The 17,481-nt window shown below is 47.0% G+C and overlaps 2 protein-coding genes across 26 annotated transcripts in view; one reads left to right on the top strand and one right to left on the bottom strand.

The window, feature by feature from the left end:
- Positions 1–17,481, bottom strand: part of LOC148777270 (spermatogenesis-associated protein 31E1-like) — a 172,470-nt gene that overhangs the window by 41,576 nt on the left and 113,413 nt on the right. The window lies entirely within an intron of this gene.
- Positions 1–17,481, top strand: part of LOC129557506 (spermatogenesis-associated protein 31E1-like) — a 171,878-nt gene that overhangs the window by 80,488 nt on the left and 73,909 nt on the right. For 12 of the 16 annotated variants that reach the window (XM_088837859.1, XM_088837858.1, XM_088837854.1 and 9 more), the window contains one exon: positions 7,774–7,884. The exons of 1 other annotated variant lie outside the window; for it this stretch is intronic. The gene's annotated coding sequence lies outside the window, so the exon portion shown is untranslated. Of the gene's footprint in view, positions 1–33; positions 7,885–9,152; positions 14,863–17,481 lie in introns of those variants that run through there. 3 more of the 16 variants (XR_008686220.2, XM_088837860.1, XM_088837857.1) reach the window with 3 other exon arrangements.

Genomic DNA, 17,481 nt, shown 5'->3' with positions numbered 1-17,481 from the left:
TGCATACAGATTTCTTAGGAAGCAGGTAAGGTGGTCTGGTGTTCCTGTCTCTTTACGAAATTTCCTCAGTTTGTGGTGATCCACACAGTCAAAGGCTTTAGTGTAGTCAATGAAACAAAAGTAGATGTTTTTCTGGAATTCTCTTGCTTTTTTGATGGTCCAGCAGATGTTGGCAATTTGATCTCTGGCTCCTCTGCCTTTTCTAAATCCAGCTTGTACATCTGAAGCCTAGCTTGAAGGATTTTGAGCATATTTTTCTGGCATGTGAAATGAGTCAGGGTCTCATTTTACAGCAATTGTACAGTAATTTGAACATTCTTTGGCATTGCCTTTCTTTGGCATTGGAATGAAAACTGACCTTTTCCAATCCTGTGGCCACTGTTGCATTTTCCAAATTTGCTGGCATACTGAGTGCAGCACTTTAACAGCATCATCTTTTAGGATTTTAAATCACTCAGCTGAAAATCCTTCACCTCCACCTACTTTGTTCAGAGTAATGCTTCCTATGGCCCAATTGATTTCACACTCCAGGATGTCTGACTCTAGGTGAGTGACCACACCACTGTGGTTATCTCGGTCACTAAGAGCTTTAGTGTACAGTTCTTCTCTGTTCATGGAGATTCTCAAGGCAAGAATACTGGAGTGGGTTGCCATACCTTCCTCCAGAGGATCTTCCCAACCCAGGGATGGAACCCACGCCTCTTATGTCTCCTGCATTGGCAGGTGGGTTCTTTACCATTAGTACCACCTGATTGACATAAATAGGCCCAAAGAGCCCTCATATCAACCCTGCTTCTCTTACAGCAAAGATTGTCATCATGCAGATAATCTGACTTAAGAATGATAAATGCATGGCAGCTATCATTAAGTCAGTTTTACCAAAGCAGGGTAACTAGTTGCTTATGAGTAATGAGAAGTATGACTGTGATATCACCGAAGTCCCCCTTTGGAAAGGGATTTTGATGATTGCAGTACACTTGGTGGATGTTAATGCACACTTTGATTATTTATGTAAACTTTCTTCGATTCAGATATGGAGTCCCTTCTGGTCATTTTATTAGACCATGTGTCTATATCAAGCAGCTATTTGTAAGGCCTCCCCAGATAGCCATTTTGCTTTTTTGCATTTCTTTTCCACGGGGATGGTCTTCATCCTTGTCTTCTGTACAATGTCACGAACCTCCGTGCAGAGTTCATCCGGCCCTCTATCTATCAGATCTAGTTCCTTAAATCTATTTCTCACTTCCACTGTACAATCATAAGGGATTTGATTTAGGTCATATCTGAATGGTCTAGTGGTTTCCCCTACTTTCTTCAATTTAAGCCTGAATTTGGCAATAGGGAGTTCATGATCTGAGCCACAGTCAGCTCCTGGTCTTGTTTTTGCTGACTGTATAGAGCTTCTCCGTCTTTGGCTGCAAGGAATATAATCAGTCTTATTTCGGTGTTGACCATCTGGTGACGTCCATGTGTAGCGTCTTCTCTTGTGTTGTTGGAAGAGGGTCTTTGCTATGACCAGTGCGTTCTCTTGGCAAAACTCTATTAGCCTTTGCCCTGCTTCATTCCGTGCTCCAAGGGCAAATTTGCCTGTTACTCCAGGTGTTTCTTGACTTCCTACTTTTGCATTCCAGTCCCGTATAAGGAAAAGGGTGTTAGTTTCTAAAACGTCTTGTAGGTCTTCATAGAACCGTTCAACTTCGGCTTCTTCAGCATTGCTGGTTGGGGCATAGGCTTGGATTACCGTGATATTGAATGGTCTGCCTTGGAAACGAACAGAGATCATTCTGTCGTTTTTGACATTGCATCCAAGTACTGCATTTTGGACTCTTCTGTTGACCATGATGGCTACTCCATTTCTTCTAAGGGATTCCTGCCCACAGTAGTAGATATAATGGTCATCTGAGTTAAATTCACCCATTCGAGTCCAGTTTAGTTCACTGATTGCTAGAATGTCTACGTTCATTCTTGCCATCTCCTCTTTGATCACTTCAATTTTCCTTGATTCATGGACCTAAGATTCCAGGTTCCTATGCAATATTGCTCTTTACAGCATCGGACCTTGCTTCTATCTCCAGTCACATCCACCACTGGGTGTTTGTTTTGCTTTGGCTCCATCCCTTCATTCTTTCTGGAGTTATTTCTCCACTGATCTCCACTAGCATACTGGGCACCTATCGACCTCGACCTGGGGAGTTCCTCATTCAGTATCCTATCATTTTTTCTTTTCATACTGTTCATGGGGTTCTCAAGGCAAGTATACTGAAGTGGTTTGCCATTCCCTTCTCCAGTAGTCCACATTCTGCCTGTGAAAAGAAGAGAAGTGAAAAGCAAAGGAGAAAAGGAAAGATATAAGCATCTGAGTGGAGAGTTCCAAAGAATAGCTAGGATAGATAAGAAAACCTTCCTCAGCGATCAATGCAAAGAAATAGAGGAAAACAACAGAATAGGAAAGACTAGAGATCTCTTCAAGAAAATTAGAGATATCAAGGGAACATTTCATGCAAAAATGGACTCGATAAAGTTCAGAAATGGTATGGACCTAACAGAAGCAGAAGATATTAAGAAGAGGTGGCAAGAATACACAGAAGAACTGTGCAGAAAAGATCTTCACGACCAAGATATTCACGATGGTGTGATCACTGACCTAGAGCCAGACATCTTGGAATGTGAAGTCAAGTGGGCCTTAGAAAGCATCACTATGAACAAAGCTAGCGGAGATGATGGAATTCCAGTGGAGCTATTTCAAATCCTGAAAGATGATGCTGTGAAAGTGCTGCACTCAACATGCCAGCAAATTTGGAAAACTCAGCAGTGGCCAGAGGACCGGAAAAGGTCAGTTTTCATTCCAGTCCCAAAGAAAGGCAATGCCAAAGAATGCTCAAACGACCGCACAATTGCACTCATCTCACACGCTAGTAAAGTCATGCTCAAAATTCTTCAAGCCAGGCTTCAGCAATACGTGACCCGTGAACTTCCAGATGTCTAAGCTGGTTTTAGAAAAGGCAGAGGAACCAGAGGTCAAATTGCCAACATCTGCTGGATCATGGAAATAGCAAGAGAGTTCCAGAAAAACATCTATTTCTGCTTTATTGACTATGACAAAGCCTTTGACTGTGTGGATCACAATAAACTGTGGAACATTCTGAAAGAGATGGGAATCCCAGACCACCTGGCCTGCCTCTTGAGAAACCTGTATGCAGGTCAGGAAGCAATAGTTAGAACTGGACATGGAACAACAGACTGGTTCCAAATAGGAAAAGAAGTACGTCAAGGCTGTACATTGTCACCCTGCTTATTTAACTTATACGCAGAGTCCATCATGAGGAACGCTGGGCTGGAAGAAGCACAAGCTGGAATCAAGATTGCTGGGAGAAATATCAGTAATCTCAGATATGCAGATGACACCACCCTTATGGCAGAAAGTGAAGAGGAACTCAAAAGCCTCTTGATGAAAGTGAAAGAGGAGAGTGAAAAAGTTGGCTTGAACCTCAACATTCAGAAAACTAAGATCATGGTATATGGTCCCATCACTTCTTGGCAAATAGATGGGCAAACATTGGAATCAGTGTCATACTTTATTTTGGGGGGCTCCAAAATCACTGCGGATGCTGATTTCAGCCATGAAATTAAAAGACGCTTACTCCTTGGAAGGAAAGTTATGACCAACCTAGATAGCATATTAAAAAGCAGAGACATTACTTTGCCAACCAAGGTCCGTCTAGTCAAGGCTATGGTTTTGGCAGTGATCATGTATGAATGTGAGAATCGGACTGTGAAGAAAGCTGATCGCCGAAGAATTGATGCTTTTGACCTGTGGTGTTGGAGAAGACTCTTGAGAGTCCCTTGGACTGCAAGGAGATCCAACCAGTCCATTCTAAAGGAGATCAGTCCTGGGTGTTCATTGGAAGGACTGATGCTAAAGCTGAAACTCCAAAACTTCGGCCACCTCATGTGACGGGTTGACTCACTGGAAAAGACTCTGATGCTGGGAGGGATTGGGGGCAGGAGGAGAAGGGGATGACAGAGAATGAGACGGCAGGATGGCATCACCGATTCGATGGACATGAGTTTGAATGAACACCAGGAGTTGGTGATGGACAAGGAAGCCTGGCGTGCTGTGATTCATGGGGTCGCAAAGAGTCGGGCACGAATGACGACTGAACTGATACATCAAGCAAGAGTAAATGATATCTTTTTTAAATTCCACACTTTTTGAGGCAGTGTATCCTTTTTTAACCGTGTAATGAACATAAAATTGAGCCCGTTTGAGTCTTGGAAATTTTGCATATTAAAAGAATTCTTTAAATACTGAATCTTCTTAAATAGTTCATCAGTTTAAGTTATGTTCCTTGGACATTAAGATTATATCATATGTTGGAAATAGGCATACTATCATTTGAGAGCATTAGCACATTTTGAGAAAAAAATAAGTGTTTTTTGCACGGGACCAAAAAGAAATATTGCCAGATATAGGATTCATTTGAAAAACTTACACATAATTTTAGGCTGTTGCATTTGAACTTAAAACCGAAGCCTGACACACGCTGTATGTACAAAATGCTGTGTTAGTTGCATGGCCCTCTGGGAGGTGAGTGAAACTCCACACACCTTGTTGCTGGTTTAGTTTATTCCTAGAGTCCATTTGCTGCCATCCTTTACCTTGTTTCCAGAGTAAAGGGACCTGCATCAGGAGTTCAGATCTTATTCTCCAGAAAGGGAAACAATATGATATTGGCAGCATCTGACAGGAAGATGAATAAATGGGACAAATAAGACGCTTTCCTTGGACATTGGTAGCATTTAACTCAAGTTTAAAATTTGTGATTCTCTAAGCCATGGGACAGAGCTCAAGCTAATGAAGATCTGTGGAGGAAAGACTTTTGCAGGTCTGCACGGGGAACACCATGACTCTTCTGTTCAGAGGCAATGGTTACAAAGGACAGAAGTTATGAGCATTTCCCCAAGTAGAGAATGCCATTTAGGGCAATGCTTAGAATATCTGGATGTCTTGGAGTTCTGGGAGCTGGGGCTGGGGCCGGGCACCATCTCTGGTCCTTCTCTTGTGCTGCCAGTTTGTTAACTGACATCAGACCCACCATGAAGGACCTGTCAGTGGGTGGATACTCAGATCCTAAAGAACACCTGTGAGGTGTGTGCGTGGGAGGTCTCAGAGAGGGGTTTCTGTGGGATGCTCTGAGAGGTCTCTGGGTGAGATTTCTCAGAGTGGGTGTGGGAGGTCTCAGTGTGGGGACAATGTGGGTCTCTGTGTGGAGACTCTTAGTGAGAGGACCTCCATTGGTGGCTGTTCTGGCCCTCACAGCAGGAGAAGGGCATAGGGATTTTCCTTTTCTGGTTTCTTGCTGTTCTGTTGGTGTGCCTCTGTGTGACTTCTCCTCACAGGTGTCTTCGGGGTCAGCTCCCCCAACCCTCAGCACTCACCTCTCGATGCCTCTGAGAGGACCAGGCAGCACCCAGGCTCAGAGTCTCTGCTTTGTGTCTCCCTCTCTCCTGAGCTCTGGAGGTCACTCTGTGCCCTGGGTCCCAGCCGCTCCCTTCGACCCTGTCTGAGCCCCCACTGCTGTGCCCACCCTGAGGGATGGGGCCCAGAGACAAGACCTGGCTCCAGGTAGAGACCTCAGCACCAGCAGGCCTGTGCACACCGCCATGCAGACCTGGACCTGGTCCCGTGTGTGGGGGTCGTAACAGGCATGGGGGCAGGGCCATTCCCGCTGTCACCTGGATCAGAGGCCCCTCCTGGAGCTGGTCTCCCTACCACTTTAGTGACTATGACACAGAGCCCTGCGTTGCTGTAGAGAATTGCTCTTGTCTCCCTGCTTTCCGGGGCTTCCCTCTGGCTCAGATGGTAAAGAATCTGCCTGCGGTTCAGGAGACCTGGGTTCGATACCTGGGTCAGTAAGATCCCTTGGAGAAGGGAATGGCTACCCACTCCAGTATTCTTGCCTGGAAAATTACATGGAGCAGTAAATTACATGGAGCCCTATAGAGGAGCCTGCAGGGTTCAAAGAGTTGGAAATGACTTGAGTGACTAACAGTTTCTTGTGTAGATGGGTCCTGGGGAAGAAAGCTGACAGCACCCTTCTCCACAGGTCACTTCTCGCTTGCTGGGTGAAACATCCTGTCTGCTGGCTTCCTCCCTGTCTGGGCTCTGGACTGAGCAAGGCTGATGACAGGCGAGACTTGCTATGACCGTAGCAGAGCCCTTGGGCCTGTTGAATGCCACCTGTCACCCGGGAGCCTCCTTGGGCCACATGCATAGGTAGAGGTCCCAGACCACGAGTCTGTCCTGAGCTCCCAGGCCTGTGAAAGCCGACTAACTACACTGTGGAGAGGTGAAGTTTGCCTGCTTGGAGGCTCTGCTGCTTCTGAGAGCCTGGCCCTCTGTCAGGGAGTCCAGGTGGCCTCCCTGTCTGGGTTCTGGAAGCTAGAGTAGAGGGAAACTCTGGGGTGCGGCCACCAGGAGCCAACGGCCCCGTAACTTCTTTCCTCTGGGCCTGTAGATGCTGGTGGGACACCAGGGGCTCCTTGGTCACTGCACCATCTATGGGCACCTCTGCCACCTTCCTCCTTTCCCGGTGTATGACACTAGGGGCACAGTGTCCCACCCTCAGACAGTGAGGTGACTGCACACAAAAACATGCCCCCTGCCCATTGCCTGGCAGAAGTGAGTACTATGAGCTGTCCTCTTCTCCAGGGCAGGGCCGTGGACCAGCCCTCAGGAGCCTCCATGCTCCACACTGCAACCCTCAGAGCTGAGAGCGTGTGATCCTCTTTCCCACCCCTGCTCCAGAGCACGAGAAAAACAGAGGAAGGGTGATAGGCCTGGCGCATCTCATTACAGCTCCATCTGGAAAAGGAGGGGCTTTCCCGGACGGCATCATCTAATGCCACCATGACACGGGGATGAGGTTTCTGTCACCCTGGACTCGGCCAGCACTGCCCCAAACTCCCCTCCTTATTCTGACGAGTGAACTTGTTTCTGACACTTTCTGAGCCTGGGGGGAATTTCAGCTTCTGCAAACTCTTCCCCTACAGCCTCACAAGTTCAAGGTAGAGAGAGAGGTGGGGAGGACTGAGTTGCATCCTGAGAAGGGAGAGGTCTTCAGGTTTAGTTCACCGTGACATATCCTGGATGCTGTTGCTTGTTTCTGTAATAATGTGCTGGTATTATGGACACTGAGGTGCAGGGAGGGAATTGAGTGTGGGTGAGTATCCATGCTTGGGTTCACTTTCCTTCCGTGGCCCCGTCCCATGAGGAAGTCAAAGCACGCACCTGGGAAGAGTGGCCCCTTATTCATTTCCTTTCTCTAAGCAGGGCATATACAGAGCACTAATTCTCAGGAGAAAAAAAGATGTATTTCAGACAACAATAAATTTTTTGGTAGGAAGAAGCTTTTAACACACAGAGGATATGCTATAGAAAAAAGTTTCATAGGCATGCTATGCATTTTTTCTTGGAGAAGAATTTTCATACCAGGAATGCTGTGACAAGGATGTTCTGATTGACCAGAAGAGGTGTATTTCTGAGGAAGACAGTGCATTGGGCTGCGGAGGGGACGGCATGGGACACTTGTCACACTTGATCCATGCTGGCAGGCTCTGCCCAAAAGGGGACCTGACTCCCTGGGTGTGAAGGTCCGTGTGCTCTTCCTGGGACTGGTCCACTTACTCTTTGTAGGATACGTGTGGCCTGCGGGGGTAGCTCGATGATGGTGGGCTGTTTGTTTCATCTCTCTGTTTTGCTCTTGATTTCAGAGAAAGCCGTGGTAGCAGTAAGCTGCATCTAACGGGGCCTGCAGTTCTGCTTTGTGCCAGTGAAACTCCGAAGATGAGGTCCATGGTGAAGCTCCATCTTAGTCCTCTAAGGTCTGTCCAACAGATGTCATGAGATCCTGAGCCTCAACGGCCTTGCTCTCTCCGTAATCAGACTTCTTTTGACAGTTCCCTGTCTCTGAGCAGTGTCTGCTACAGGCTTGCTTTTTGCAGGGCTTATTCCAGTCTTTTGCCTTTAGGGGCAAATCCACTGCAGAAAGTGCTTAATCCTTTCTCTAAAGTGGTTTTCTGAAGAAACCTGTCCCTTCTTCAGGCTTAACTGTTTTGTAGGGACTCTGCTGATTCCTTTTTCTGGCCAGGGTGGCTCATCCTGCGGGCCTGGTAGAACCTCTGTACCACCAACCCCTTTTCATGCTATTGTAGTTTGGGCCTCCTATTAGTATCTCTCGCATCAGTGGAGAAGAACTTCCTGCTCTGACTCTTATGTTGGGGCTGCCTTCTCAGGGCCTCCTGCTGTCCCTGGCTGCTCCCTCCACTTGATATAACATCACATGTGTGGGAATCGGACAGGGTCTCATAACAACACAGAGATTCCTGAGAAGCCAAGGTGTTTGTGGCAATGAATATATCTGAGTGACAGTCTTTGAGAAGTCTCCCAGTGGCACAGTCTTGAAGGAGTAGGCAAGTGGCCTGGCCTTGAGCCTGTTTCTGCCAGTCTATGAACCCTTGGAACTTAAGCTTATGAAACTATTCATCAAAGTATACATCTGCTGGATTTGTGGCAACAGACTTTGTGTTCGAGGAGGGATTTTCATGGGACCTAGGAGACCATGATCTCCTCATATCAATATTAATTATTTGGGATTTGATTAGTAGACTAGGTTCCAAAGTACCCTTCCGAGCAGGGTCTCCCTCCACAGCCTCTTGTTTTCTGGAAGATTGGGAACATTCACCAAGGTCCATGATGGTCACACTAGAGCAAGTTTCTGGGGAGGCCCGATCCCCAGATTCCTCCTGTGGCTCATTCCTGCCCATTGCTGGATATGGATTGGGCTCCAAGCTGCCTTTGTCAGCCTCCACAACAGATTCACTGTTTCAAATTCTGTGCACAAAGTTGTATGTGAGGGCCTGAGAAGGTGGCTTGTCTTCCTGTCCAGTCAGAGGGGCTTCTGAGGGCTTCTGGACGTTTCCAGTTGAGGTTCCTCCCAGAGCCCCCTGGGTTTTCTCAGTTGCCTGGTAGGGGGCAGGGCAGGTGCTCTCCAGGGTGGGCACTGCCTGGATTGTTATCACTTTCTCTCCTGGATGGGGATGAGAATGATTTCCTGAGCCCTTTGTTAACTTGGTTTTTGGGTGGTCCCCAGAGTCACTGGTGGTCTTCAAGGTGGATCTTGGAAGGCGTATGTGATGAAAAGTTTCAACTTGAAGCTATATGTGAACCTGAGGAGAAGGACGCATCTGTGCCTCACCTGAAACTTTATTATATGAGCTTCCAGCTTCCTGTTGAATATGAGGACTGAGGACAAGAGACTCATAGGAAGTCTACATGGAAGCTTCCCAATCCTGAGAAGAACCTACATTTTCTGTTCCCATAGGAGCATTTGACTGTCTAGGAAGGTCTATGAAGTGGTTGGCAGAAAGCCTTCAACAACAGACATTTTCAGGGATCCAACTCTCATGGATCTGCTATGCCTCCCTGTTTATAAGGACCCCCAGGATTTCTTCTGGATGCTTCCTGCCTGGGCTAACCTCTCTTTCTAACTCAGGCTTTGCACTTGGAGCCTTCACTGGAGGGTTGGCTGAGGTCATGTACAGAACTTTTAGGATCCTCCCCACGCTCTGCCTTACATCCTGGCTCAGGTGCTTTCCTGGTGGGATTCTTGCCAGGTACCAGGACGTCATTTTCTGTGTTTCCTGGATGCTTTTGCCCAGACCTGCAGAGGGCCTTGAGGACGCCCATTGTCTTCCAAGGCCTTGGGGATTCGCCCTGAAGCTGCATCAATTTATGAGACTCTTGGATTCTGCAGGGCATGCCACTCTCTTGTCGTGTGAACCTTTTGGAAACAGGGTACTCCAGTTTCTCCTGAACCTCGGGGCTGATCAGATCCCTAGGAATGACAGAGACAGATCTGTGTGCCTGGGAAGACCTGTTTTCCTGGGGAAGATTGGGGGTGATCTGGCTAAAGACTTATTGAGGTCTTTCTAACCAAAGAGGGTAAAGTTCACCCACTTTGTAGTTGATTTTTTTAAAAGTGACATTGCAGGATTTGACTTACATTGAGGATCAAAGTTTGTGCTTTATTTTGGACTATAGGGCAAGACACTTCATCGTACCCAGTCTTCAGTTGAGAGGAAGATGGTTCCACTGGGAAAGAGAATGGGAGATGGGCAGTGGGTCCCCATGTGAGTCCGAAGTTGTGGTTGTGACTGAGGTTTGATTGGAGTCAAGGATTGAGATCGGGCCTGGGTCCCCATGTGAGTCTGAGTTGGTTGTGTTTGAAAGTGAGCTGTGGTTGGAGTCAAGGGTTGGGGTTGAACATGGGTGTCCACATGAGCTGGAGGTGGTTGTTTAAGTGAGTTACGGTTGGAGTCTTAACTCCATAGTGTTTTGATGGGACCTGGGTCTCCACTTGAGCCTGAATTGGTGGTTGACACTGGGGCATGGTTGGAGAGTTGTGGTGTAGCCTGAGTCTCCATGTGAGCCTGAGGTGGTGGTTGAATCTGGGGCATGGTTGGAATTAAGGGTAGGGGTCTGGCCTGGGTCTAAATGTGACTCAGAGGTGATGGCCGAAACTGGAACATGGTTGGAGTCAAGGACTGGGGCCAAGCCTGGGCTACAGGGTGGATCAAGGAATGGACCAATGGCAGCTGTGAAGTTGTCAATTTAGCTTGAATTTGGAATTGTTCAGCCTTAGAGCATTCATTGAATTTAAAGTAGGATGTAATTCTAGAGGGGACCCAGATACTGTCAGTAGACACCAGAGACTCACTGTGCAGAAAGGGGAGACCCAGAAGAGCTACCTGCATGTCTTCTGTAGATGGTCCTTCAATTTGTTAGGCTATCGGAGCTTTTTGGGACCAAGCAGCTGTTCTGGTTTGCCTTTTATGCTCCAGAAATGTTGGTGACCCAAGGTGTCTTGCTTGTCACTCAGTGACTTAATTCTCTTCCCTTGTGAAGTCAGATGGTAGCCTGCCTCCTCCTCCTTTTCTTACTCCTTCCAAATCGTCAGTTCCACTCTCTTGGTGATTCATATCTCCAGCAGCTTCTGGATACCCCCGTTGACAAAAGAGAGGCTACCTGCCCCTACCTGTCTGTTTCTGGGGTCTCACCAAAATAATGCCTCTGGTGAGTGTGTGGGAAGGTATTCTTTTGGGGACCCCAAGTGTGTCACGGTGGAGAAGCTCCATTCTTTGGCAGCCCCCTGCCACCAAGACAGGGTTGAAAGGGGCTAACTTGAATGGACAAGCCCTAAGATGGCTGGTCTCCAAGGGGAACCGGGGGGTGACCTTTGTGGGATAGTGCCCGGTGTTAGTGCCATGGAGTCACCCTGAGTGAGACTCAGCAGGGAGCCTAATGGTGCTGAGGTGGAAGGCAGGTACCTGCATCAAGATGACATGGTGGGGAAGGAGAGAGAACAAGTGGGTGGAAGACTCTCCCGGGGAAGGAAAGGCTCTGGTGTTGGAGAGGCACTCAGGGATGAATCTGAGTGAAGGGAAACTAAGGAGGGAACTAAGCCTGGAGAAAAGCTGGAGGCTCGAGGTAGAGGCCCTTTGGCAGAGGAGACATGGAGGACATGTTGGGAGCATACTTTTCCCTCCACAGCTGTTGGGCTCCAGGAGGTCTTTCTTTGCACATCTCCCCTGGGGTATCTTGAGAGGAGACCTGATGAAAGCTGCCTTTGTCAGGGAACCTCCTCAAGTGTCTGCAGCAGATATGAGGAACGAGCTGCAGCCAGGAGTTTCCGGGCCCAGAGGACTGGGCAGGCTGGGAAGGGGTGGGCATCTGCAGCCAACAGCCCTGCACAAGGCCCATACTGACTTCACAATGTTCCCGTTGTCTCTCACCCCAGGATTTTAGCCATAACCCACCCCCAAGGGTCCCCCTTCCAGTTCAGTCCCAGGCTACCTGCAGCCCTGGGGTCACACCATAGGCTCTGGGAAGAAGAACCACCGAGAGAGAAAGCCATGATTCTCTACATTTGCAGAGGTGATGTCGGGTCCCAGATCTCTTGCAGTGCTTACAGGCAACCTCTGCAAGCTGGAAATCAGCAGACTGGGTCATGGTGAGGAAGCCAGGGCATAGGGCTATTACAGGAGGCTGATTGCAGTGTCCCTTTAAGGGGACACAATTGGGATATTGGAATCCAAGTACCAGGGTCCAAGGCCACATGATCCCTGACAGTGATGGTGAAGCTTGTGATAGGGTTTACATTAAGAAAGTGCTTTCATATCCATTACCCCTTGATGCCTTCACCAATCCCTTTGTGGGGGAGAATGGGCAGCATTCACTGAATAGATGAATCTGAGAGAAGTTAAACGATGTGTGAAAGCAATTAACCTCAAATTAAAATGAATAAATAAATTTAAAAACAAAACAAAACAATGTGTCCACAGTTGGACTTGGAGTTCCATCTCCCAATCCAGGTGCTATTTGCCCAATGCCTCCCACAGGCACCTTCAGGGCCACACCTTTTCCCAGGTTCCTCCAGCTTCATTCTCTACATGGAATCTTGATAATATCTGGGTTCTGCTCTTCTTCCAGGAGCTTCCCTGAGGTTTCTGTTTCCCAAGGGATGGGCCCTGCCACTGGCCTCCTCTGAGCAGGTGGACCGGCCCTCAGGGTCAGAGAGATGGGGCTGACTCCAGGGGCACACATAGTTGAATGGCAGAACGTACCTTTCAAAGCTCCATTTCTCTCCCTACTCCTGCTTCGCCCCTTTGGCTCCATTTGATGCTGAGACACAGAAAAAATGAGGACTTGAGACCCAGTTCTCAGTCTCCTCTCTCTAGACAAGCATCAGACACTCAGTGTCCATACATAATGTGACTTTCTGCATTTCAAAAGACTCTGATGCTGGGAGGGATTGGGGGCAGGAGGAGAAGGGGACGACAGAGAATGAGATGGCTGGATGGCATCACCGACTCGATGGACATGAGTCTGAGTGAACTCTGGGAGTTGGTGATGGACAGGGAGGCCTGGCGTGTTGTGATTCATGGGGTTGCAAAGAGTCGGACACAACTGAGTGACCGAACTAACTAACTAACAGAGCTGTGTGGTTTTTCTTTCTTTTCACGCATTTTTAAGGTGGATAAAAATTTTTCTGTTTTCCTTTTCTGAAGAACATAAGGATTTTGAAGTGAGATTCACCCAGATCTTTTGTAACTGTTCCTCTGCTCAAAAACACACACATTCTCAGAATAATGGCTGAATCTGAGCTCTGTCAGGTGGGTCTCTGTTTCCCAAGTCCAGGGCCCCACTCCAAAACTCTCAAGACTTCAGCACTGTCCTCAGACCACTCCTTGTCCAAGATACCTATTCACAGCTGGTGAAGTGGTGATCGCGTGCCTTGCTGTAGTTGAGATTGAATTCAGTATCCAGTCCTCAGCCCCTGGTCACTGTGTTTGGGACATACCCTGGACAACTGATACCTGAGATCTTTGGAGAGATGTGTTCACTCTGCCCCTTGCCCAGCCTGGTTGTCCCCAGAGGGTGATGTTTTATTCTTTCATGAGAATAGATGTCCTGTTCTTTCCCTTCTCAGGAATCGCTCTAGATGATTCTGAAGAGTAGAAACAGTAATAGAAAAGAAGAGAGCATCACGTACTTGTGGGTCTCAGCCAAGGTTTCCTTCCTTCCTGGTGTTTCCATGTTTCCTAGGAGGAGGAATGGATGGGCTTTTCTCGAGCTAAGGAAGAATCAGGAAAAAGAGCCCCAGTGTACACAGAAAGGTGAGGATGGTATCAATCCCCCAGGAAGTGGAACTGGAGTTCAGCCAAATATCAAAAGTGCTTTTCAGAGAAAAGAGAGGATTCTCCATTATCTGCATCACACTGCTGCCCTCAGGCAACTGAGCACAGGGTGTGTACTTGGGGACTGAAGTACTAGGCCCACATCATAGAGCTCTGGTCTGGTCCCATTGGGCTCCTGAGGATGAGGAGGTAGTAATAGAAGAGGAGGCTGGAACATGGCCTCTCCCAGACCATTCAGCCCTGCAGCTCCATCTCCCCTCTCTGTGCCTCGCATCCTGCCTTAGTCAAGTTTCAATTCATTCCACCTGGAACTCAGACAATGGTTTATGTCAACAGAAGGACGCAGATTAGAACCAGCAAAAGGCTACAGATCAGAACTAGCAAAAAGAAAAAAAAGATGGAGGGAACCAGATGCAATTTTCTGGTTGTCTCTCCTTTGGGCTTGTACAGACAGTGCTTAGCTCTCTCAGCAAACAGTGTGACAGCATGTGCAGAGCAGTGTTGACTATCATCAAGTCTTGATGTCCAGGGTTTTTATTGGGGGTCAGTCTATACGAATGAAAGGACCATATGACTGTCCTTAGTGACTCAGTCACCAGTACCCCTTCCTGACCTCAGACTGATACAGTCTGTCCAAATGACCAGGACTTGATTAACAAATAACAACTTCTCTAATTTTTCTCACTGCTTCCAGCTTAGGACAAACCAGAGAAATCCAAATATATATACCTCACCGGTCACATAAGGTACCCCACTTTGGGACTTCCCTGGTGGTATAGTGGTTAAGAACCTGTGTGGCAATGCAGGGAATGAGTTTGCTCCCTGCTCTGGGAAGATCCTGCAATGCCCTAGAGCAACTACACCCATGTACCACAACTACTGAGCCTGTGCTCTGGAGCCACGACTACTGAAGCCTGAACGCCTAGAGCCCGTGCACTGCAATGAAGAATACTTTACTCATCACAGCTAGAGAAAGCCTGAGTGCCACAATGAAGACCTAAATAAGTAAATAAAAGTTTTAAAAATATGCCCTACTTCTAGTTAGCTGCCACAAGCTTCCCAGTTCCAACAGCCTCTACTCAGGGCACACCCAAAGCCTCCCATTATCTCCCTTCTAAAGCTTCCCCCTCCCCTGCCAGGCTTTGGATCTCTGGCCAACGCAAGTAATGGTGGCTGACTCCCTTGTTAAAGCAAGCTCCAAACAAACAACTTGGTTTATTTTCATTTGGTTGGTTTGTATTTATTCCCAGCTACAGATTTAATGGTTTTCCTAGATTCAAGTCTTATAGAAAACTGAAATAGAAAAGTTATAGAAAGAACACTGTCAAGGTTCTGATTCAAGATGGCAATGCAGGAAGGTGCTCTGCTCACCACCTTCCACGGACACAACCATTCTACAGCTCTATATGGAACAATTTCCTCTAGAAAACAACAACAACAACTAACGACTGGCCGAGCAACAACTACACATCAGGCAAAAGAGAGAAAACACACACTGAATCAGATATGAGAAGGCAGACCACATCTCACAATTAGCCCCACGTCTGACACCGCAACGCACAATAGAGAGGGAACTCAAAAACAGGAGAGTCTCCCTGAGAAGCAAAGGGCTTGAACCCCACATGGAGTACCCCAACTTTTAAGACCTACATATGAGAAATGAGCCCCCCAAACATCTAGCTTTGAAAACCAGTAGAGATTGCATGTATTATACAAGACCCTAAGAATGCCATGATCTAAGAAACAGATCTTAAAGAGCTCATGAATCACACTCACCCATCCAATGACCCAGCCCATTGTGCAGACTTTAAGCGAGAGAGAATCATTTGCATGTATTACAGCATTGGCCTGAGAGGCACACATCTAATTTAAAACACACGTCAAACAGTGTGCTAGAACACTTAGGGGACAGAGACTGGCGGGGGGGGGGGGGGGATACCAGTCTGGATATGCATTCTCTCTGTCTTGCTCTGGACAACAGGCATCATTTATTTTTTCTTCTTCTTCTAATGGTGGGTACACCCTGGACCTATCTACAGTCAGCAGAGGGCATGTTTGCATGCTACCTCTGCCACACTCCAGAGCACCAGATGCTATCAGAAGGAAGCTTTTACAGGCTTCTGGTGCCCTGATTTCTGTAGCCACTACCCAGGGAACCTCCTTGATCACCTGGTTCTGGAGACAATAGGAGGCTTGTATTCCTTCATGTCAGAGACACTTTTTGGTAGGCTGTCAACCGCAGAGCATTGCACAGATAGCAGACTACAAGATGCCCCACAGTCTTTTCCCACAGTGGAGGAGGCATATTTGCTGATCTAAGAGCTTTGGCCTGAGGAGCAGGCTTATGGTATGATATAAATCCAGGGGCCTAAGATAGTGCTTTCAGGGAACGGAGGCCAACAGAGGAAATCTCTGCATTATCCTTTGGTCTCACTGCAGCTCATCAGTATCTCCCAGAAAGTATCTTCCACCCTCGAGAGAAACCACAGTTTTTGCAGCTGCCACCAGGTGATGCCTGTACATGGTCTGCCTCTGTGGTTAAATGACTTACACTAATATGTCCCATAGGATGGTAATCAAAAGAAGTGTTCTGTTGAGCATAGCAAGAGGAAACAGGCCCAGGAGCTCAGTCTATGAGCCAGGCCTAATTTGTCTCTCTTTGCTACTGGAGTCAGGTTTTTCCCTTCAGGGGTTGTTATTCTTTATTTTTTGTTATTGTTCTTTGTTTGTTTGTTTTTCCTTTTTTCTCTTTTTTATCCCCTCACACCCCACAGCATGTGGGATCCCAGTCCACAGGCCAGAGATGAGGCGTGAACTCGCGTGGCTGAGTTTTAATTTCTGGAGTAACAGAGACTGTCGGGCCCCAGGAATTATTAATCAGAGTAAAGTATCCCGGAGGTTCACATCTTAACACCAAGACCTGGCTCTACCCAACTACCTGCAAACTCCACATATGGAAATGTCAGGCCAAACAACTAGCAAGATGGGAATAGAGTCACACTCATCACACACACACAAATGATGAGATGGCAAGAAAATGTTCCAGATGACAGAGAAAGGTAAAAAATTACAAGACCAAATAAATGAAGAGAAAATAGGCCAACCTATCTGTAAAAGAATTAGAGTAATGATAGTAAAGAAGTTTCAAAATATCAAAATAGAATGGAGAAAATGCAAGAAAGATTTACTCACTTAATGAACACCTAAAAGAAATAAAGAATAAACAATGAACAACACAATACTGAAATTAAAAATACTTCATTCAGAAGGAGCTGAGGGCAGAATAACTGAGGCAGAAGAACGGATAAGTGAGCTGGAAGACAGAATGGTCGAAATAACTACCAAGCATCAGAATAAAGAAAAAAGAATGAAAATAACTGAGGACAGTCTCTGAGACCTCTGGAACAATATTAAACACACCAACATTTGAATTATAGGGGTTTCAGACAAGAAAAAGAAAGGGTATGAGAAGGTATCTGAGGAGATTATAGTCAAAAACTTCCCTAACATGGGGAAGGAAAACCACCCAAGTCCAGGAAGTCCAGAGAGTCCCATACAGGATAAACACAAAGAGAAATATTAAAAACAGCAAGGGCAAAGCAAAAAAATAACATACAAAGGAATCCCCAAAAGGTTAATACCTGATTTTTTAGCAGAAACTCTGCAGGCCAGAAGAGAGTGGCAAGATATTTTTTAAGTGATGAAAGAAAAACCTACAACAAG

This window comes from Moschus berezovskii, chromosome 7, assembly GCF_049115385.1.
Source record: "Moschus berezovskii isolate FMDL1 chromosome 7, NW_MosBer_1.0, whole genome shotgun sequence".
Taxonomy (NCBI): domain Eukaryota; kingdom Metazoa; phylum Chordata; class Mammalia; order Artiodactyla; family Moschidae; genus Moschus; species Moschus berezovskii.
Note: the sequence above shows the minus strand (reverse complement) of the source record. Positions and strands in the feature narration are given on the sequence as shown.